The 24883-nt window shown below is 40.9% G+C and overlaps 1 pseudogene; it reads right to left on the bottom strand.

The window, feature by feature from the left end:
• Positions 1-6437: 6437 nt before the first annotated feature.
• On the bottom strand, positions 6438-7394 carry LOC134574676 (olfactory receptor 5AR1-like; annotated as a pseudogene).
• Positions 7395-24883: the final 17489 nt, after the last annotated feature.

Genomic DNA, 24883 nt, shown 5'->3' with positions numbered 1-24883 from the left:
GGGGAGCTCTAGACAGAAGCTCCGCCAGGTTCCTCTCGCGAGATCTGAGCGTTGCCATGGCAACGCTCAGATCTCGCGAAAGTGAACTCTAGCCCCGCAGGCTAGAGTATACTCTACACTGGACCACCAGGGATGGCACATGGCAGCAAGGATCTCCCCTCCCTACATAAGGTAAGAAGGGAGGGGGGATATTTACTAATCTGCCCCCACCTTCACAATCCCTCCAAACATACAGCACACACACACATACAGCACCCTCACACACACAGCACACAAACAGCACCCTCACACAGCACACTAACAGGACCCTAACACACAGCACACTACCAGCACCCTCACACACAAACCGCACCCTCACACACAACACACTAACAACACCCTCACCCACATAGCACACTACCAGCACCCTCACACACACACACAGCACCCTTACACACACAGCACCCTCACACAGCGCACTAAGAGCACACACACACACACACACACACACAAACAGCAGTGTATGTGTGTGTATGTATATATATATATATATATAATAAAAAAATAAATATATATATATATATATATATATATATAGGAAACATGGGGGGATGGTTGCACTCACCTAAACATGCTTAAATGGGGTGCTGCTGGGGGCCATATTATACAATAAATACACAAGATCCAGCGCACTCTCCTATCTACTAAACATCAACTTCAATGTTGACAGATTTTATTAGTTTGTAAAAGTTTTTTTTAAAAACACCTAATCTAGGCAAAAAAATGGGGATTTAGTTACATTATATGATCATACATTGCATAAGCCTGCCACAACGTCAATGTACCCCATCTTTGGCAGGTCCTACTCTCACAGTCTAATGTCTGCTCTTATGAGATTAACCACTTACTTGGGAAAAAATTCCATCTGAGGCTCTCTGCAGTACAAGGCTAAATAGGGACCTGAGATGAGGCACCTGTAACAGGGAGCCTCAGGGAGAAATTTCCTCAGATGGAATTTTTTCCCAAGTAAGTGGTTAATCTCATAAGAGCAGACATTAGACTGTGAGAGTAGGACCTGCCAAAGATGGGGTACATTGACGTTGTGGCAGGCTTATGCAATGTATGATCATACAATGTAACTAAATCCCCATTTTTTTGCCTAGATTAGGTGTTTTTAAAAAAAACTTTTACAAACTAATAAAATCTGTCAACATTGAAGTTGATGTTTAGTAGATAGGAGAGTGCGCTGGATCTTGTGTATTTATTGTATAATATGGCCCCCAGCAGCACCCCATTTAAGCATGTTTAGGTGAGTGCAACCATCCCCCCATGTTTCCTATATATATTTGGGAGTCTAGCCAACTCCTTGGTTCTGCACCCCTCCCTGTTACAGGTGCCTCATCTCAGGTCCCTATTTAGCCTTGTACTGCAGAGAGCCTCAGATGGAATTTTTTCCCAAGTAAGTGGTTAATCTCATAAGAGCAGACATTAGACTGTGAGAGTAGGACCTGCCAAAGATGGGGTACATTGACGTTGTGGCAGGCTTATGCAATGTATGATCATATAATGTAACTAAATCCCCATTTTTTTGCCTAGATTAGGTGTTTTTAAAAAAAACTTTTACAAACTAATAAAATCTGTCAACATTGAAGTTGATGTTTAGTAGATAGGAGAGTGCGCTGGATCTTGTGTATTTATTGTATAATATGGCCCCCAGCAGCACCCCATTTAAGCATGTTTAGGTGAGTGTATCTATATATATATATAGATACATGCGGCGTGTGTTTGTGCTTTGGGGTGCACACCCTAATGCAAAAGGCTGCGCACGCCTATGGTTTAAATACCCTGCTGATGACCGATCAGAGTCAGGTGAGACACTGCCAAGTCAAGGTGCAGCCCCTGGTGTAGTAGCCATGCCAGGATGAACAGGACCGGAATTAGTAGTCTCTGTATAAAGCTGCTGTGGCTCAGAGGCAGAAAGCAGGACTAGGACTGAGAAGTTCCCCGGTTCAAGTCCCCTGTTGGGAACTCCAGGAGCGACCACGTCTGGCTGTCTGTCTAACTGGTGAGAACCGTGACACACAGGCCTAGTATTAAGTGAATCCAGTGGCTGTATTAAAAGGCCTAGTAATAAGTGAATCCAGTGGCTGTATTAAATGGCATAACAGAGGCCTAGTAATAAGTGAATCCAGCGGATGTATTGAAAGGTATAACAGAGGCCTAGGAATAAGTGATTGAAATACAAATTAGCAGGAATATTACCATTCAGATGAAATTGATAAAGGGTAGAAAGGGTTATATCCATATAACAGCTCTGAATGTGCATGTAAAGCCTGTTATCCCTTGGTCACTGCAGGAAATAGGGTGATTGTATAATCTTGCTGTAACAGCAAGTAAATCCATGGGAAAGTACAAGATAGGATTGTGCTTTAATCCTTTCAGTGATAGAATGCTAGTCAGTGTTAGTCAATGTCATATTAATCCTTGCAATCCATATGCTCTGTATGTGCATGCCCAGCCTGCTACCCCTTGGTCACTGCAAGACGTCTGGTGATGGCATAATGTTGCTACCCCTAGGGTCACAGCAAGTAAATCTAAATGCTCTGTATGTGCATGCCCAGCCTGCTACCCCATCGGGCCACTTCAAGAAATAGGATGATGGCATAATCTTTCTACCCATAGGGTCACAGCAAGTAAATTAATATGCTCTGTATGTGCAACCCCATCCGGTTACTGCAAGAAATAGGATTATGGTATAATCTTGTTACCCCGCAGGTCACAGCAAGTAAATCCATATGCTCTGTATGTGCATGCCCAGCTTGCTACCCCTTGGTCACTGCAGGAATTCTGGTGATGGCATGGTTTTGTTACCCCCATCGGGTCACAGCAAGTTAGAACCCCATTTACCCCGTTCTTTGTGCAAGCCGTGTACTGGAGACTTCCCAAGGGAGAGAGGCTGAACTCCCAAGGGACCAGAGGAAAAGACTATCCTCATGGTAAGCTATAAAAGAATATGTTTTAAGACCTGAAATGACTAAGTCTGTCCTAGGGATAGGACAGGAACAAAAAGACTGAGGGTTGGAGGGGTAGGAGGGGTTACTTATACCTTCTGTTTTAATTAGGTTCCTGTCTAATTAGGGATAGGGAGGAGCTACCCATTGCTGTGCTCTCATGGATATGGCCAGGAAAAATAAATATATTTATAGCTTTGTATTAATTAAATAAAAAAAACAATATATATATATATATTTTTTTTTTAAATTTCATTAATACAAAGCTTTAAAAAAAAAAAAAATATATATATATATATATATATAAATACATACATACACATATATATTTACATTCTATGTTTATATTTATGAGACAAAACAACAGAAAAGATTCTGTGGTTGGGAACACACCAGTACACATGCATGTAAGTGCATGTAACTGTATGTATGTCCCCTATCACAGAGTCAGTACACCAGTGAGACACTCCAAAAGGGTGTCTCGGGGCTTAACCCCTATTGTATGCTAAGAGAAAAAAAATTGGACAAGATCGCCTCACAGTGGGGAAAACAAAGCCCCCAGGATATTTGGCATAATCCTAGCTAAATAAGTGGTAGATGGTTACTGTAATAAACGTTTAACTCGCAAGTTGGAATAAACTTGGAATTAATAATAACATTAATAACTAAAAATAATAACTTAAAATAATAACTTTAAAACTGAGTGTAAAGTCAGAGTCCACACTCCTTGCTTTCGGCAATTCAATAATATTTATTAAGAGAGGCTAATTAAACAAATAAACAATACATATACATTTGAAATAGGCTAGTATATGTTGCTACTAAAACTAATCATTGACTGAATGGAAAGTAGGCTAAATTAACAAAACAGACATAGACACATGATACAGTTACCACTCCATCGATCAGCAGCTGAGAGTAAGAGAGAGAGAGAGGGTGTGTATAGTGGGGAGAGGGGAGAGAGAGAGAAGGTGAGGAAGGTGAATTCAAAGAGAGGTAATTCAAAAGAGAGAGAAAATGTGCTATTCACAGGGCTTTAAACAGGTTAGCCCCTCCTTCTGCAGTACACACCTCCCTTAGTCAATCCCTTAGGATGTAACAGAACCAGAGTGCCTCCTGGGGGAAGGGGGATTGCATTGGAAGGGAATGGAGGAGGAGTTTATCAACAACCCAACTGATTTTGCCTGGTGAAAGGCCGTGTGCTTCACAGAGGACTCCATTATTGCCTAAGGGTAGAATGGGGCTTAAATCCCTGTATTAGAACACAATAACACTTCATTGGCATACAGTTTGGCTGTTAATCACATCTCCCCACTTATTACAGTTACAGTAGAAGCAACTGTGACAAACAAAAAAAAGTTAACAAAGATGGCTAATAAGTTATGTACAATAATATCCTAAACTTATAAGACTGTTCATTTACCTCCCACTACTGTGCAAGAATTAAAACTACATGCAGGCAACTGGCTTTATTATAAGGTTGGCCAATATGAGCATTGTTAAATAAAATGAGTAATTCTATTGATTACTATTTGAGGAACCTGCCTTACAACCCAGGCAGAAAGTCCAGAGAATTTAGTTTGCAAGCCCTATATTTAACCCTGTTAAATGAACTGAATGGGCTCATTTAACAGTGTATAGTGCCAAGCCCTATATTTAACAAGGCACTATACACTGTTAAATGAACCCATTCAGTCTGGCGTTCAAGGACAAACACTGTAAAATAATGCTTGCGGTGCTTTTATGCATGGTAACCTTATGTGCTACATCACATATGGGAGAGGGAGAAATAATGTGGCTACACACTATGAGACAATGTAGCAATAAACATTTGGATATTAGAACTTTACTCTGTAACTTTCCAAGAGACCATACAGCCTGTACAGGGGGTTAATGTAATACTTAGGAGACATTGCTGAATATCAAATATCAAATAGCAGTGTTTCACAACAGTAAAATGTATCACAATGATATATTTTCTGCGAAAGTGTCATTTTTTGCAGTTTTGGTGTTTTGGCTTGCATTTCATTTTTTTCACATTGAAATGTGCCAGATTGGTTATCTTTGAGACCTATGATAGTCCAGGAATAGAAATTGCCCCCATGATGACACACCATTTTCAAAAGTAGACAACCCAAGGTATTGCAAATGGGGTATGTCCACTCTTTTTTAGTAGCCACTTAGTTACAAATACTGGTCAAAGTTAGCATTCATATTTATATTTTTGCATTTTTCAACACAAACAAAGATGAACGCTAAATTTGGCTAGTGTTTGGCAAATTTCAATGCGCATAAACATGCTATAGCAAATGTAACATGCTATATTTGACCCTGTAATTTTCCAAAACACCATAAAACCTATACATAACAAAGCAAACAGTATTATGACATTCACAGTTAAAATGCCATGCAGAAGTAAAAAATAAAACATTTCTTAATTTCTCAATTTTTTTTTACATTTTATACATATTAAATTGTTTCTTATATAAATATTTGATGTGAAATGAAAGCTCTGTTTCACCTGAACAAAATGATATATATAATAAGTGTGGGTGCATTTAATATAAAAGAGGTGACATATGTATAGTGCAAATTCAAGGTTTTGTTTACGTTTTGTTCTGATCAGAACTTGTACAATTGACTTAAGGGGTTAAACAAATAATCAATTTCCTTTCAAAAATTTATGAAATGATAATTTTTAATATATAGCGTTGTGTTGACAGTTCTTTTAGGGTGGATGGGGAATATTAATAGGGTCCAAACAGGGGCCTAGATGGGGGAGCAAATCCACAACAAAATGACTCATGTGACTCCCAACTTGGTCCCAAAGACAAATCTACGTTATTAGTGCAAACCATTTGAAATTATTGCTCAATTAAATAAAATTAAAATAATGTGGGAATTTCTATTTGCAGGTGTAAGCCTGAAATATATAAAAGGCATTTCAAAAGCAGGACAAACGCACATTCTCATATAGATATCTCTAATCATTTCATATAAAATGCAGTTAAAATATGTTTATATAATGTGGTCTGCTTGGCATCTCATATCTATCACACACCACACTTATTATTATGGGAATTATATGGTTATATGCTCACACTACCTCACCCACCATAACATAGTATACATTGGACAACAGCATAAAGGAATAAACAAAATGGTATGCTTTAATAGGCAATAAGTAACAATTCTGGAAGAAACATAAAAGCTATGAAATTCCACAAGGCTGTTTACATGACAGGTATCCTTTCAGGACTGCAGGCTCTATACAGGACTTCTAGGTGCGTGTTTTATTCATCCAATAATGTGAAAAAGAAAATATTTTAAACGTCACAACATCGCAAACCATAATTAAATATTTTTGACTCGTTGCATTTTGACTCTCCGACACCTGATTTTTTTAAAAAAAATGTTATTGAACTTAACAATGCTTGCAGTTATGGATTATTGGACATCTTTAAAATATAACTCAGAACCAAACAATGTTTTATTCATCTTTTTAAAAACATCTTTAAAGTCCTTATTCTTCAGGGTGTAAAGAAAAGGATTCAACATTGGAATTAGTACAACAAATAAAAGGGCAAAAAACTTGTCCTGTCCTGGAGAATACATAGATGTTGGTCTCATATACAAACAGATAATTGTTCCATAAAATATAATAACGCAAGTTATGTGAGAGCTGCAGGTAGAAAAAGCTTTATGTCGACCACTTGCTGATTGTATATTTAGAATAGTAGAAATAATAAACACATAAGATATCAATGTAAGTATAAATGCACTTACAGTCAGGAGAGCCCCACCAATGTAGTTCCATATCTCAATAATAAATGTATCACTTCAGGAAAGTTTAAGCAATGGGGTTAAATCACAGAAAAAGTGGTCAATGTGGTGTGATCGACAATATGAAAAATTAGCAATTAAAACAGTATGTGCAACAGGATTGAGTAAACCCATGACCCACACTGCAAGTACTAATCGAGCACAGTGCTTTGGATTCATAAGAATTGAGTAATGAAGAGGGTGACAGATTGCTACATAGCGATCATAAGCCATGGCGGACAATAGTAAGACCTCTGTACAAGCAAAGGACAAGAAAAAATACATCTGAATAAAGCACTCTTGAAAGGATATGGACTTACACTGAGTGAGAAGCATGGCCAACAGTTTGGGTAGAATGGTCGAGGTGTATAAGATATCAATGACTGATAGGTTACACAAGAAGATGTACATGGGTGTGTGTAAATGAGAGAACAAAACTATAGATGCAAAAATTACAAGATTACTGAAGACAATGGTGAGATACACAAATAAAAATATTATAAAAAGAGGAAACTGAAGTTGTGGCGAGTCTGAAAAACCTTGTACAGTGAATTCAGTTAGACTGGATTTATTTTCTGACATAATTTGTAATCTTCTTGTCTACAAAGCAAGACACAATTTCATGGTACTTACTTTTCAACACATGGCTTCTCCATTTTGGCTTTATTTTTGTCATGACGCTGTGTAATATGTCATGTGCTGTTGTTCATTTGAGGATGCATTTACCTAATTTTAAAACCTGCTAAAGAACAGATGATTGTTATTATGTCCTGATATGGCAAACCATAGAATTCAAAGAGGGTGTATACATACACATTTATATAGACGCGACCAATCATACAAATCAACAATTTTTGATTGCAATGTTTAATCCCAAAGTCTGTGCTCCAGTGCCAGATCGCTCTGCCCCCAGTTTTGTTCTCCAAAATCCTTTATAACGGAAGGCTTGGGCAGCATTTGGCAGGGGCTCCGTGGATTGGCTTAGGTGGTCAGCTGAAGTGCTAACCCAATAGGTAGCTTCCCCATTCACAGAAGAGGCTTAAAAAATACATGCACATTATATTGTTTATTGTTTAATATAATTCTTCTGATCTAATAATGACTTTCTGTCTTTTAATTTAGCCAGATCATAACCTCTACTTATTACATTGATGGAGAACCTTCTTTGGAAAAGTTGTTAATAGAGAAATTTCATAGAGAAACAATTCCATACATAAAAAATATCAATATATAAAAAATAAAATATATTAAGCAATTCAACCATTTTAAACGTTTATCCAAAAATATGAAGCAAAACCAAAAAGCTTAACCAAAATATGGTATAAAAATAAATAATTTTTTACTATGGAAGTAAAATGTTTCCAGTATAGATAATCAGTTTACACAATGATTATAGGGTATCAGCTCAACAGTTTTCGGTACAGACCTTGGGTCCAGCAAAAAATTTATTTTAAAAATCTGAATCAGATTAAATCTATCATTACTTCTAGATAATTATGTTTGTTATCTCTGCTATTTCAGCCTTAATTTGGGCAAGTCAGTTTCCTAATCATGATACTGAAGAGACTCCGTAGAACTGTGTGTAACAGTCTATATACACTGAACAGCCACAACATTAAAACCACCTGCATAATATTGTGTAATTCTCCCTTGTGGTGCCAAAACAGCACTAGTGCATTGAGGCATGGACTACACAAGACCTCTGCAGGTTTCCTTTAGTATCTGGCAGCCAGACATGCAGATCCTGTAAGTCCTTCAAGCTGCAAGGTAGGGCCTCTATGGATCAGATTTGTTGTTCCAGCACATACCACAGATGCTTTCGGTTGTACTTGCCATTTTGCAGATGCTCTGCCCCAGTCGTCTAGCCATCATTATTTGGCCCTTGTCAAAGTAACTCAGATCTTTTCTCTTGCTCATTTTTCCTGCTTCTAACACATGAAATTCAAAAACAGATTGTTTACTTGCTGCCTAATGTATACCATTCCTTGACAGGTGCCATTGTAATTAAATAATCAATGTTATACACTTCACCTGTCGACGGTTTTAATGGTGTGGCTGATCAGAAAAATAATTCTCTTAAAATAGAATATGTAAAATGTTGTCAGTACTTACAAAGTGAGTAAGTGTCTTCGTAATGCGTAATAAGGAATGTTGTTAAAACTCTCGGTATAAAGGTTCTGCAGATGATTCTGAGCTTTTATATTCTCCTGTATGAGCCATTCTATGTGCACGTGACCAAGAGCTTACACTTTCTATAGCTAGTATAAAGCATTTAGGGTATAATTACATTTATTCTCTTCCATGAGGCAACCTGGTCCACTGTGTGCATGTGTCACTGTGCGTTCACTTTCTGCTGGGAATAGGGAACACTTCATGTAGAATTTTATGTGTGACTTCTTAAATAAACTCTGTGTATGTTTATATTTAATAAGTGCAGTATCTGCAAATAAAATATTTTAATACATTATGCTTACACTACAAACTATATCAACTATACTTTATTGTAGAGTTTATGGCAAAATGAGTTATTGGGTGCAATCCCTATATTTTTGTTTGAACAGTTTCCTAGTGGTTTAAAACAAACCCAAAGAAAACCAGAACTCCCCCAGCACCCAATGTTCATACCTCAAAATCTGCCAATATAACCCAGCACTCACAGCCTGTCATTGCTACTCAAATAACACAGATAATGATGCAATATAGATTAAGCTATATGTAAATATACAATCTACAAAAAAAAAAAAAAAGAGGACCACCAATAGTATAATACTGTATAACACCAAATGGGGGCTTCGGGTATGTTACACTAACAAATTTTAGAATTTATTACAAGCAGAATATAAAGCTTTAGTAATAGGACCTTCTTTCTTCTCTTTCCAAAGTTAATGCATATAAGGGAAAAAAGAGAAACACACACAGTGCAGCACTGTAAAGCATAATAACAACTTTATTTTTAAATTGTACTCACAAAATTGAATGAAGTTAAAAGCCCATCAACATTTTACTTTCAAAATCTTAGGTAGCCGGCTCAGATGACAAGGAGACAGGAACAATGTGGAGATAATGATATGGTCTCACTAAACCTCAAAAACTAAATGCAAAACAAACACTGTGTGGGTTTCTCAGCCCTACATGTTTCTTCTAATGTTGGACTCCATCAGGGGATTCCAAGCGTCTATTAACGTCTCAGCCACACCTTGGTTTAAGCATCCACTTGTGCCATAAATCAAATCAGGTGTGGCATCATCATGTGTTTCACCTGCTGCTGCTTATTTTGTACGTCACCTCCATGTATTTCAAGCCTTGATTTGTATCGATCACAAATTCAGATGCTGTACTTTCGGTTGACATAAGTTTGGTTGCCTTTAGAATATGTATTATTAAAATTCTGAGTTCAATGTTGCAACTGGGAAAATCAAGATGGAATTAAAATGTCTAAGGTAATGATGGTTGTATCTGAACTCCGAGAGCTATACATATGTTGGAAAACTTTTTTTAAAACTCTGTTTAGGCTTGTGCACTCCCACCACATGTGGTACAGTGATCCAACATCATTTGAACATCTCCAGCAGATGTTTAAATAATCATGCTAAAACCTTTTCTATTCTATGAGGAGTAAGGTACCATCAATGAGTAATTAAAAAAAAAGGTTCAGTGTAAGCTAAGACCATAGGTAACCTGCTTGACCATGCCTCGCACATTTTCTAAAATTAAGGATTTCCTCATGCCTTGTCCATTTAAATATTTAAATATTGATTGGAGTTTTTACATAGTCCAAAGCTGTTTTACTATTTGTATAGTTTTTGAAATAAGTTTATTTCTAGAATGTTTATTGAACAAGACATTCTTTTATGCCTTGTGCTATAATCAGGTGCTTTGTTCTTACATAATTGTAAAATTCTTTATCAGATAATCCAAAATGAGTTTGAAGTTCTTGAAAGGATTTAACTTTTACTGAGGTTACTATTAGCGATAAATACATTTCTATACAATATTTAAAAAGAAACAAACCCTTGATGGGCAAGAAACATAGCTGTAGAAAAAATGTAACAGCATGAATACATTTAACAAAGTATCCAGTGACTCATTCGGCTTTATTTCTCATTGCTAAAGAGAACACAAAATACTATTTGCAGGGTGGTGGAGCTTGCCTGCCGATCGGGTCAGATGTGTTTAGTCTGAGGTCCTGCAACTGGTCCAGAAAACTGGGTTTAGCTGTGGGCTACACGCATAAACTGACCCGGACTGGTACCCACTCTGCTAAGCTGATGATTGTGCACATGGGGAGACCATCTACAACCCTGTGCAGCACTGAAATTAGCCGCCCGAGGCCTATCTGAACTTGAGCTGGAGTGAGACGGCCGCTCCCCCACTTCTCGGCGCTTTGCTGTCCCCCTCCTCTGGACCGGAGGGGGTTATCCCGGTCCCCACTGGTAAACATCACTACCCGCAGTTGCCTTCCAGCACACCCCTTGATGTACAATTCTGGACAAGCACCCCAAGATGGCGAACATGAGGCTGCAGCGTGCATAAAACACCTGCCATGCACACTGCCACACTATCAGCCCACTTTGAGGCACCAAATGTCACGATTCGGGAACCTAACACGCTAACAGGTCACAGAAAGTAAAGGGTGCAATACCGGTCCTTAGAATGGCCGGGTTAAGCACACTAAGAATAGTCAGGAAACCAAGTAAAGGGAGCCAGAAAACAGGAGAACGAGAAATAAGCCGAGGTCAAAGGAATGGAGAATACAGGATAATCGGAATAACAAGCCAAAGAATCGGTAACCAGAGAGAAACACGAGCAAACTGCAATGCAGGTATCACAAGACCACAACAGGGCACTGAGAGACAGGAAAGGTAAGTATATAAATCCTGTGCTTAATTCTGATTGGATAACTTCCAATCAGAATTAACAATCACATGTGGGAGATATCTATACCTCCCACTGTGATTATAGTACTGTGGCTTTAACGCCGGGTCACGTGACTGACCCTGGTGTTCGCATAAGTGCGCGGGCTCCCAGCGTGCAGCGTTATACATGCTACCGCTGGGAGGCGAGGAGGAGGATGCGAGCGGCATATGGAGCTGTGAGGATGCCGCTCGCCGACAGGTAGGGGAAGGGAAGACCGCGGGCGGTGAAGGATAGAGGGTGAGTTCTGCAAGCGGATTGCAGCAGCCTCCCCTCACAGCTGCCCGTGGAGCCCCGACACCAAAGGCTCAGATTAAGAGAGGAGAGTGGAGCAAAGAGGATTGGGAGAAGAGTGGACCCCCTGGGCGTGCCTTTCATTACAGCATCAAATAATCACACTCCTGGCCCACCCGGGCTGAAGACCAACAGGGATATACTTCTGGTGCTTCAGCCACAGATGCGGGGGATCCTGCACCGATGGCGGCGACAGCCCAGCAAGATCCACCACCGCCCCCTACAAGGGCAGAACCTGGCCTCCTCTATGAGCAACCAGGTTCGTGGTACAAGGATGCAGGTCTTCATGATGGCCTGGGGCTGTGGGAAGGACTTGCTTGGACTCAGCCTCATGACACCACCCACCCTCCTCGGCCAGCCACCAAGCCTTGGTTAAGTCGAACTTTCCACCCCACATAGATTTATGCTCACAGTGCACACCATGCTATCTTTATTTAATTTGCTTTAGTTTTTATGTTTTTTTCCTGTCGTCATGCTGTGTCCCTGCTTATCTTATACCATGTATGCTAGACACTAGAGAAGCAGCACCCACTGCTACACAGGCTACACGCAGACATCTGGGTCACTGCGTAACATAGACACATACCCCAAGCATATTCTGGGACATTGCACCTACTAGCAGGTCCACAGTTCATAGTGGAGCTGCAGACACACCATACGAACATGCACTCTCCATCTAACCCATTTTGGGGAGCCAGTGTCCAATTTCTGTAACCTTCATACATTCAAAGGGAGATGGATCCAGTGGTCCTACAATCGACTGACCCTACTCTCTGAAATGTAACCTAAATAATATGCCTGATACGCATCCAACGTCCAAACTTCACTAATTTTACAGGCATTAACCTCTATACTTCCTCGTATTATTAAGCACCTATTTATGCCAGACACTCCACTTCTGTTAAGCATAGATTGGTAGCTTAGGCATTTTTGTTATACACTGATAAAAAATGGAAGAACGCTTTGTTTATCTTACTCACCCTTACAATAAAATGTGCAGTCTTTTTTATGTGCCATGAAAATGCACCATATGCAATCACCGCAAATGCTGGTTTATGCTGTTGTGGCAAATCATGCAGGTTTGTATACTCCTGCACGCAAAAAAAATAATTAAAAAAAATACTATTTTCGATAATTTAAACATTTTACAATTCACCCACTAAGACAAATGAAAACCCTGTATTAGGTTCTGATATATCTCTATCGGTGTTGACGGATGAAGGTGATCCCTAATTCCAGTTTGTTCTTACATTTTTTTAAAGCCCTGCTTATGTAATACACTATATCATTAGAAGTTTTGAAGGTTGTATAGAACTTAGAACCAATTCAAGCCAGTTTAAATAATGCATTTTTTGGGCTTGATACCTCCTCAATTGTCTTCCAGCTTTGATCAGCACTTATTAAACTAACCCACTTCAAAAAGTGGGTCAACATACAGCCATCATGTAAATCGAATATATCAGGAAAGTTTATTCCACAGTTTATACTTTTTTTTTTATTAATGTGTAATATGAAATTATTGGTGTTTTATCTCCCCAAATAAGCCCCATAAACTGTTTTTTAAACTGGGAAAGTAATTATGATGGTACTCTGAGAAGTATTGAGCAAACAGGTATGCTATGCTGAAATTGTGTTTATTACAAAAGAGGTTTAGCATCTTTCCAATGTTCATCTCTCTCCCCTTCCCCTCCACTCTACAATTATGTTATTTTCCATTTTTTTATATCAGTGAGTATCCACGTTTGAGTACATTTTATAATTCAACATATAGTTATATTTGTATACAGATCTTTTTAATCCTGGGTTACTTTTTGGTGGTGAGTGACTTTGTGGAACTTTGTATTGCATGTTATGCTAAACCTTTTTTTTGTATTAAGTGTTCCACCACCATTCTGGTCCAGTACCCCAAGATTTTTTTTAAAAGTTCTTTATACATTTCCTGCTATTTGTATTTTAAATAAAATATTCTTCTGACATACATCTGATGTCCTGTGTCCTGCCATTGAAGGGTATGGGCACCTTTGGGCCATGTGAGTGGTATTCCTGTCAAAGTATTAAGGTACTTTATGTTTTAGAATTCTCACTATGTTGTAATTTTTGATTCTGTTCTAGGTATTTTGTATACTGCTCTGCCAGCAGCTCTCAGTATATCATGTGTATGGTTGAATTAATTATTTTATATATATGTTTAAAAAAACCAAACTGAAGTATTTAGTTTTTTTTGCATTAATATATACTTTTGTACTCTTATTTATGTATTTATTGTTAAAGAAACACTTCTTTATATCAGTCACGTTTTATTTATTTTGTATATTTTTAAAGTGCCGAGCACTACTCACGTCACATACCTACATGGTATGCTATTTTCCAACCACGAATTTCTATTTTTTTAGAGCCTTGTATTAATGGCTTAAACTACAAACTGAGTGACCTTCTAGGGAAAAGGTGTCAGGTTACTCATATGAGAAGAGGGGGGGGTAATGTTTTGTTCCCTATCTGATAAACGATACAATTCTCCCCCTGTACAAACAAGATACAATTGCAATATTGACATCTTGTTAAATTTTTGTAACATACAATTCTGTACGGTGCGATCATTTAATCATTTCCAACTTGTATATACAGTTGAAGAAAAAGTATGTGAACCCTTTGGAATGATATGGATTTCTGCACAAATTGGTCATAAAATGTGATCTGATCATCATCTAAGTCACAACAATAGACAATCACAGTCTGCTTAAACTAATAACACACAAAGAATGAAATGTTTTTATTGAACACACCATGTAAACATTCACAGTGCAGGTGGAAAACATATGTGAACCCCTAGACTAATGACATCTCCAAGAGCTAATTGGAGTGAGATGTCAGCCAACTGGAGTCCAATCAATGGGATGAGACTGGAGGTGTTGGTTACAGCTGCCCTGCACTATAAAAAACACACATCAGTTCTGGGTTTGCTTTTCACAAGAAGCATTGCCTGATGTGAATGATGCCTCGCACAAAAGAGCTCTCAGAAGACCTACGATTAAGAATTGTTGACTTGCATAAAGCTGGAAAGGGTTTTAAAAGTATCTCCAAAAGCCTTGCTGTTCATCAGTCCACAGTAAGACAAATTGTGTATAAATGGAGAAAGTTCAGCACTGCTGCTACTCTCCCTAGGAGTGGCCGTCCTGTAAAGATGACTGCAAGAGCACAGCGCAGACTGCTCAATGAGGTGAAGAAGAATCCTGGAGTGTCAGCTAAAGACTTACAAAAGTCACTGGCAAATGCTAACATCCCTGTTAGCGAATCTACAATACGTAAAACACTAAACAAGAATGGATTTCATGGGAGGATACCACAGAGGAAGCCACTGCTGTCCAAACAAAACATTGCTGCACGTTTACAGTTTGCACAAGAGCACCTGGATGTTCCACAGCAGTAATGGCAAAATATTCTGTGGACAGATGAAACCAAAGTTGAGTTGTTTGGAAGAAACACATAACACTATGTGTGGCGAAAAAGAGGCACAGCACACCAACATCAAAACCTCATCCCAACTGTGAAGTATGGTGGTGGGGGCATCATGGTTTGGGGCTGCTTTGCTGCGTCAGGGCCTGGACGGATTGCTATCATCGAAGGAAAAATGAATTCCAAAGTTTATCAAGACATTTTGCAGGAGAACTTAAGGCCATCTGCCTACCAGCTGAAGCTCAACAGAAGATGGGTGTTGCAACAGGACAATGACCCAAAGCATAGAAGTAAATCAACAACAGAATGGCTTAAACAGAAGAAAATACGCCTTCTGAAGTGGCCCAGTCAGAGTCCGGACCTCAACCAGATTGAGATGCTGTGGCATGACCTCAAGAAAGCGATTCACACTGATACCGGAGAAACTGACGGAAGCAAAGCACAGAGAAGTGGACACAGGTTTCTTCAGGAAGGAAGAGATTCTTTATTCGAATCACCGACCGGGGCTCAGAGGGACTTATGTCACCAAAATACAACAAGATCTGAGCCCAGAACTGACTGTGTAAATGCATAATATAGACATATAGCTCCTCCTATAGTTAACTCTACCCACATATACTCTTTACACAATCAGCTGAACAAAGCCTAACTTCCCTTACCTGTTAGACCACATGGCTCACCCAGAACAATGGAGGAGGGGAAGTGTTTTCAGTTTCTGCATTCCTGCATTTGCTCAATACAGTGTTGATTGTATCTTAGCTACGTGTAACTGACTAACTGATACAACATTTACACATATGCCACATGGCAATCTTGTCCTAGTAAATTTATTTTTACTGAGATTCCACCACATTCCCCCCTTTGATGCTTCTGATATTTCACAATTCCAGATGCATCACTTAACCATAGTTTGCTTACACCTCAGGTTGCCATGAATCAGAACAGACCTCGTAAGCATCTTAGCATCATTACAAATTCCTTCAGCACTCCTCATTCTGAATATATTCTCTCTGGGCTAAGGGTTCATACTTGCAAACAGCCATTACATGCGCAGCTGGTTTCCTTTCTGTCGTGCTCTCTATGACACTCTGTATGGACCTAATTACCAATGGAACCAAACATGGTAGAAAGAGACACACTATAATCAACATGACTCCTCCTACCAATGTCTTGATCCCTCCAAGCTGCTCGTACCTACTTCCAAACCAACTACTAGAATTGTACCCGTTCCAGGCTTCAGTCGGTACATGCGTCAGTTTAGCCATGTGGGTTGTGAGATCAGCCACTGCCTGCCCTTCATCATCTATGTGCAGACAACAGTTGCTGAGATTGAACTTTCCACATACACCTCCTTCTATTTGCACTGGAAGTGAATGGAGGACTTTATCAACAGCCCAACTGGTTTACCTGGTAAGAAGGCTATGTGCTTTACAGAGGAATCCATAATTGCCTAATGGTAGAATGAGGCTTGAATCCCTGTATTAGAATACAATAACACTTCATGGGCATACAGTTTGGCTGTTAACCAGTTCCCTCACATATTACATCCCTCCTATTGGCAATGAAGCGCGCTAAGGTAGGCAGTGCCACTCATTATCTTCCCAGCTACCTACATTCAAGGATGCTAGCTTCTTTTTATGATTCACATCATAAACTTTAACTCTCAAGGTCTCTCCTGTTTCAATTGGCAACAAGAAGAAGGATGGTTTGAGCATACCTAATACACATGCCCCTTCCCAGTCCTGTAGTAACTCCAAATAGGCTTTCTTTGTAGCAGATAGGTCAAACCACACATCCTTTAAATTGGTATAAATTGCAAACGGATTAGGTGGTTCTGAGACATTTGAAGCTGACCACCAAGTTGTATCTTTTGTACTATCATTATAAGCTTTTTGCCCTAGACAAGTTAGTTCTCCTACAGATGTGTTAAACATTATTCCTTTTCTTGCTATGCAAACATAACCTATAATGGAGGTCTTTAATCGCCACTCAGATTTACCTCTAACACTCATTTGATAATCGGCTTGAGAAGATATTAACTGTTCAACTGTCTCAGAACCGGAATACATTACCTCCTTTGCTTCCCATGGCCATTGGTCTCCCATGTTAGTACCTCCACACACATAGCAGTTGGTTACATTAAGACTACCATCAATGTTTTCGGCTAGATCTATAAATACGTTTTTCGCATTATGGGGGATCTTATTTTCCACACTCATCTCTTCATAAACAGAATGGAAAACCTGATGAGTTTGGGATGCTACGGTATCGGTCTCTATCCCTATAAATAATATTGTCCCAGGATCTAAACCCGTCCCATATATTTGGAACCCAAATAAGTTACCGAACCTATCTAAAATTGTTCTGGGTCATTGATAAGTATATGGACTGGGTTACACTCCCTAGACTTACAATATGGCTTGGTAGGCAACTTAGTAACAATCATATCCTTATCTACTGTCTGTCCCCAAGTTGCCCACCCCACACAAGACCAATATGGACAATAATTATAATCCCTATCTGGGCATTTTGGACTTACGTACTTATTTTTACTACTGGGACAAATATACTTATCGTTAGACCCATACGTTCTCTCCCACTTAAGATCCCCGCATACATTCCACGGTTTTCTACCACTTGATATCGCCTTACATGCATCAAATAGCAGAACACCCGAAGAATGTACGGTTTCTAATACTGTTTTATTTATTAGGGTCCCCTGTGGATCTCCATTCCTGAGGGTCAACCAAATTGTACGGGTTGATACTCCGGATTGAAGCACTTAGGTTCTCCTACTCCTAAATGGCATACACTATACTCTATATTTAGGTATCTACACCTAGACACATCACCTTTACACTCATATTGTGAATGCCAAATTAGGGTCTGGGAAATATGATTACCTGTTCTAGTAGTCTTAATGCAAACCTCACAGCTAGGAGTGTCGGTACCTCTACCTTCCTGAATATAAAAAGACATATAAATAAACATTATCATTAGCACATCTTTCGTCGGCTGCATCCTCAGTCTTCGTCCGTGCGATGGCACCTCAGCTTCCAGGATGTAAGGGCTGCAGGGAATGGAGTTCTGCTCGTCTTCACAGGGGTCCCTTCGAGACTTTCCTGGCTTTTAATAAAATGTTGGTGAGCAGACAGGCGTTATTATGGCCGTCTAAACACTCACTTACCAATCTCTGAAACAACAATAATTGTAATCCACAAGGTTTCCTCGTCACTCCGACTGAGTCATGCGCTTTAACCGGATCTTGCAAGGATTCTATGGTAGCTTGTCAGGAATCTGCCGCTGTTTGTTTTTTTTTACCCTAGAGTGATGAATCCACGGAGCCACTTCTACAACCTTTACAACTGTTGGGGTAGATAAAAGAACAACATAGGGACCTCTCCACTTGGAACCTAATGGAACAGTGTTCCATTCTTTTATCCACACTTGATCCCCTGGATAGTAAGAATGAACAGGTGGATAAATACTCACAGGTAATCTATCTTGTACCCATTTCTGTACCTCCTCCATAGTTTTACCCAACTCTACAACCTGCTGCCGGGTAATTCCTTCTCCCAACTGACTCAAATCCCCCCTTAAGTTACCAAGTAGGGAAGGTGGATGCCATACATAATTTTTCAGCAGTACCCCAGAAACAAAAGAAAGCATCTTTGAGGTCTAGGAAGGTATAGTAGGTTGCCCCACCTGGTATTAAAGCAAGCAGATTATAGGGGATGGGTACCACTGTGTCAGGATCGGGACAGGGATCCAACACGCAGAGTACAAACAGTAGCCAGATACGTATACCGGACCTTAGAATGGCCGGACTAACGTAAGTAGTACAGTATAGAATGGTCAAAGACAAGCCGAGGTCGAGGGTAACAGAAGACAGGTAAGCGAGAGACAAGCCGAATCAAGGGTAACAGAGATAAGCAGAGTAAGGTAAACAAGCCGGGTCAAAACCAAAAGGGATAATAGAATACACAAGCACTGAGTGACTAGAACAAGCTAGAACCACGACAGGGCAATGAGCTAATGAACGAAGCTCTGTTAAATACCCTGTTCAGAGCAGTAACCACGCCTCCGAGGCGTCCTGATTGGTCCTGCAGCAATTGAGTGACAGGTCGTTCCGGAGGAGTTTCCTGATGACAACTTCCTGCCTCTATGCTGTAAAAGGCAGTCACTCCCTCGCGGCCGGCCTTGCATGACCGGATAGACCGTGGGGAAGGGAGCCATCAGGCCGTCTGGATGGAGGAACAGCTAAGTCTCTACCTCTTTCGGAGGTAGAGACCGCAGGTACCCTGACAGTACCCCCCTCTCAGATACGCCCACCGGGCGGAATACACCAGGGCGAGAAGGGAATCGAGAGTGAAACGCCCTGCGGAGACGGGGAGCATGCACCTCCTCCTGAGGTACCCAACTTCTCTCCTCAGGACCATAACCCTTCCAATCGACCAGATATTGCAGTTTCCCCCGGGAGATTCGAGAATCAACGATGGAATTGACCTCATACTCCTCCTGACCCTCCACCTGAACTGAGCGGGGAGGGGCGATCGTGGAGGAGAACCTGTTACATATTAATGGTTTTAGCAAGGAAACATGAAATGAATTAGGAATGCGTAAGGCATTAGGCAACGCTAAACGATACGCAACTGGGTTAATTTGAGACAGTACCCTGTAAGGTCCAATATATCGAGGAGCAAACTTCATGGACGGCACTTTTAACCGAATGTTTCTAGTACTTAACCATACTCTATCGCCTGGAACAAACACCGGTGCTGCCCTTCTACGTTTGTCAGCGTGTTTTTTAACCAGCGTAGAATTGTGCAGAAGGATTTGTCGAGTTTGATCCCACAACTCTCTTAAATTGGCAACATGAACATCCACCGACGGTATCCCTTGAGAAGAAGACTCCGAAGGAAGGATGGAAGGATGAAAGCCATAATTCAAGAAAAAAGGGCTAGAATGCGTAGAATCACAAATGAGATTGTTATGTGCAAACTCCGCCCAAGGAATCAAACCGACCCAATCGTCCTGGTGTTCTGAAACGAAACAACGTAAATATTGTTCAACTTTTTGGTTAGTGCGTTCAGCAGCTCCATTGGACTGAGGATGATAGGCAGAGGAGAAATTCAATTTGATGCCTAGTTGGGAGCAGAATGATCCCCAAAAACGGGAAACAAATTGGGAGCCTCTGTCAGAGACAATTTGGGAAGGTATCCCATGCAAACGGAAAATCTCCCTGGCGAATATCTCCGCTAATTCGGGCGAAGATGGGAGTTTAGGTAAGGGAATGAAGTGAGCCATTTTAGTAAATCTGTCTACCACAGTGAGGATGACAGTCTGCTCTTTAGAGATAGGCAAATCAACAATGAAGTCCATTGCCAGGCAGGACCAAGGCTTTTCAGGAACCTCTAAAGGGTGCAGAAATCCGCATGGAAGCGAATGGGGTAGCTTGGTCTTGGTACAAACTTCACATGCCCCGATGAATTCTTTAATATCCTTGCGTAAGTCAGGCCACCAAAAATCTTTAGAGACCAGCGCATAAGTCTTGCGGATGCCAGGATGCCCAGCCACCTTGCTGTTATGGAGACAGCGTAGCACCTCCAGTTGGAGAGCGGCAGGAACGAAGTGTCGATCCCCAGGAGTCTGTTTGGGTGCCAAATGCTGAAACTTCATGATCTCAGAAAGCAATCCTGAGATTCGTGTTCGCGATGATATTCCCCTTAGGAACTATGGAGGACAGAAGTGGTTCAGTTATAGCGGATGGTTCATATTGACGAGACAAAGCATCGGCTTTAGAGTTCTTAGAACCAGGTCTATACGTAAGTACATAATTAAAGTGAGTGAGGAACAAAGCCCAGCGAGCCTGCCTGGCGGACAAGCGCTTAGCCTCCCCAATATAAGACAAGTTCTTATGATCCGTTAGGATAGTAACAGGGTGTAGTGTCCCTTCCAGTAAATGTCTCCACTCCTTTAAAGCCTTAATGACCGCTAACAGTTCCCTCTCCCCGATGTCATATCTGCTCTCAGGCCCAGAAATTTTTTTAGAGAAGAAACCACAAGGGTGTAACGGTTTATCCACCCCTAACCTTTGAGACAGAACAGCCCCAACTCCTGTCTCAGAAGCATCGACCTCGAGCAAAAAAGGCAGAGTCGTATCAGGATGAACTAGAATGGGAGCTGAGGCAAAAAGTTCCTTGAGAGTCTTAAAAGCACCAAGAGCTTCCTCAGACCAGAACTTAGTATCAGCCCCTTGTTTGGTCATATTGGTAATAGGCGCAATGATAGAGGAGTAACCCTTAATGAAGCGCCTATAGTAGTTGGAAAAACCAATAAACCTTTGGATAGCCTTGAGTCATTTGGGCAAAGGCCAGTCTAAAATAGATTGGAGTTTACCAGGATCCATTTTAAAACCTTCCCCAGAAATCACGTACCCAAGAAAGTCTACCTGAGACTGATCAAAACTGCACTTCTCCAATTTGCAGTATAGACCATGTTGCAGAAGTTTGTGTAACACCTTTCTGACCTGTCTATGGTGAGTCTCAATCTCCTTAGAGTGTATTAGTATGTCGTCCAGGTAAACAATAACACAATCATGCTGAAACTCCCTAAGTACCTCATTAATCAACTCTTGAAATACTGCAGGAGCATTGCATAGTCCAAATGGCATAACAGTGTATTCGTAATGGCCATACCGGGTATTGAATGCCGTCATCCACTCGTGACCTTGCTGGATTCTCACCAAATTGTAAGCCCCTCTGAGATCTAACTTGGTGAAGATTTTGGAGCCCTTAAGACGATCAAATAACTCGGTAATCAGTGGGATAGGATAGGCATTTCTGACAGTTATTTTATTCAAGCCTCGGTAATCGATACAAGGTCTCAGCGTGCCATCCTTCTTCTTAATGAAAAAGAACCCCGCTCTGGCCGGAGAAGAAGATCTCCTGATGAATCCCTTTTCTAAATTCTCCTGAATATACTCCTCTAGAACCGAGTTTTCCTGAACAGACAAAGGATATACATGGCCCCTCGGAGGCATAGTCCCGGGTAGAAGCTTAATTTTACGGTCAAATGACCTGTGTGGCGGCAAAGAATTGGCATTCTTCTTGTCAAACACTGCCCTTAAGTCTAGGTAAAGGTCTGGTATTTGTCTTTCTGTGGACTGAGTAGGACTCTCCTGTATGTTAATATTAGCTAATGGAGAAACCTTGCACAAACACCGATCCTGGCAGCCCTGGCCCCATGAGAGTATCTCCCCTAACTCCCAATCAATAATAGGGTTATGTTCTTTCAACCATGGGTACCCCAGAACTATGGGAACGGAAGGAGACGAAATGAGCAGAAGAGATAAATTCTCCACGTGTAGGATACCAACATTTAACTCAATGGGTATGGTCTCACGAAAGATAACAGGGTCTAGTAGTGGTCTACCATCTATGGCCTCAACGGCCAAGGGTGTCTCCCTTAGCTGGGATGGGAAATTGTTTTTACTAGCAAAGGCTTGGTCGATAAAATTCTCAGCAGCACCGGAATCTATCAAAGCCATAGCCCTTACTACTTCCCTCCCGCAAGTTAAGGAAACTGGTAGCAGAAGCCTGTGATCTTTATAATTAGGAGTAGAGGACAAAATAGAAACACCCAAGGCCTGTCCTCTAGAGAGACTTAGGTGCAAGTGTTTCCCGGGCGGTTATAACAGTTCGAGAGTAAATGACCCTTAGCTCCACAATACATACACAAACCCCCTCTTCTCCTGTACTGTCTTTCCTCCTCAGAGAGGCGGGTATACCCTATCTGCATAGCTTCAGGAAGCAAAGATACCGTGGAGTCAGGACTTGGAAAAGCGGGGGCTAACCTAAAAGAAGGTCTCCGGTTTCTCTCTCGAGTGTTCTGTCTCTCTCTTAAACGTTCATCTATACGAGAGATGAACGAAATTAAATCCTCTAAATTCTCAGGGAGTTCTCTGGTAGCAACCTCATCAAGGATTACTTCAGATAAGCCATTCAAAAATACATCCATATACGCCTGCTCATTCCACTTGACCTCTGACGCCAGAGACCTGAACTCTAGTGCATAATCCACCAGTGTTCGGTTCTCCTGTGTCAGACGCAACAGTAATCTGGCTGCATTAACCTTTCTACCTGGAGGGTCAAATGTTCTTCTAAAAGCAGCTACAAAGGCGTTATAGTTATAAACTAATGGGTTATCGTTCTCCCATAATGGGTTGGCCCATCTCAGAGCTTTCTCAATAAGTAGGGTGATAATAAATCCTACCTTTGCCCTATCTGTAGGATAAGAGCGAGGTTGCAATTCAAAATGGATACTAATTTGGTTTAAGAAACCACAACACTTCTCAGGAGCCCCACCATAGCGTACTGGGGGGGTAATGCGAGAAGAAGCACCCACTGTGGCTACCTCTAGACCTGAACCGACAGGAGAAACAGGGGTATTACGTATCTCCTCTGGTGGGTTATTGGCACGAGATAATAGAGCCTGTAGCGCAAGCGCCATCTGATCCATTCTGTGATCCATGGCTTCAAACCTAGGATCAGGAGAAGCAAGCTGACTGTTTGTACTTGCAGGATCCATGGGCCCTGTCGTAATGTCAGGATCGGGACAGGGATCCAACACGCAGAGTACAAACAGTAGCCAGATACGTATACCGGACCTTAGAATGGCCGGACTAACGTAAGTAGTACAGTATAGAATGGTCAAAGACAAGCCGAGGTCGAGGGTAACAGAAGACAGGTAAGCGAGAGACAAGCCGAATCAAGGGTAACAGAGATAAGCAGAGTAAGGTAAACAAGCCGGGTCAAAACCAAAAGGGATAATAGAATACACAAGCACTGAGTGACTAGAACAAGCTAGAACCACGACAGGGCAATGAGCTAATGAACGAAGCTCTGTTAAATACCCTGTTCAGAGCAGTAACCACGCCTCCGAGGCGTCCTGATTGGTCCTGCAGCAATTGAGTGACAGGTCGTTCCGGAGGAGTTTCCTGATGACAACTTCCTGCCTATATGCTGTAAAAGGCAGTCACTCCCTCGCGGCCGGCCTTGCATGACCGGATAGACCGTGGGGAAGGGAGCCATCAGGCCGTCTGGATGGAGGAACAGCTAAGTCTCTACCTCTTTCGGAGGTAGAGACCGCAGGTACCCTGACACACTGGGTGTATTTTGACTACTGCATTGCTAACTGCGTTTAGATCTTGTACAGGATGATACTCATCTGATCCCGGCTTCTGAACAGGTAATAATGGAGTGTTCCAAGGGGAGGTACAGAATTTTAGGATGTCATACTTTACACACTTATCCACATAGGTTTGTATATTTTCCTTAGCCCTCTATAATATATGGTACTAACTAAGGCTAACAGGATACGCTCCAAGCTTTAATTCAATGTGTATTGGT

This window comes from Pelobates fuscus, chromosome 10 (genome assembly GCF_036172605.1).
Source record: "Pelobates fuscus isolate aPelFus1 chromosome 10, aPelFus1.pri, whole genome shotgun sequence".
Lineage (NCBI taxonomy): Eukaryota > Metazoa > Chordata > Amphibia > Anura > Pelobatidae > Pelobates > Pelobates fuscus.
The sequence above is the reverse complement of the archived record's forward strand: the minus strand, read 5'-3'. Positions and strand labels throughout refer to the sequence as shown.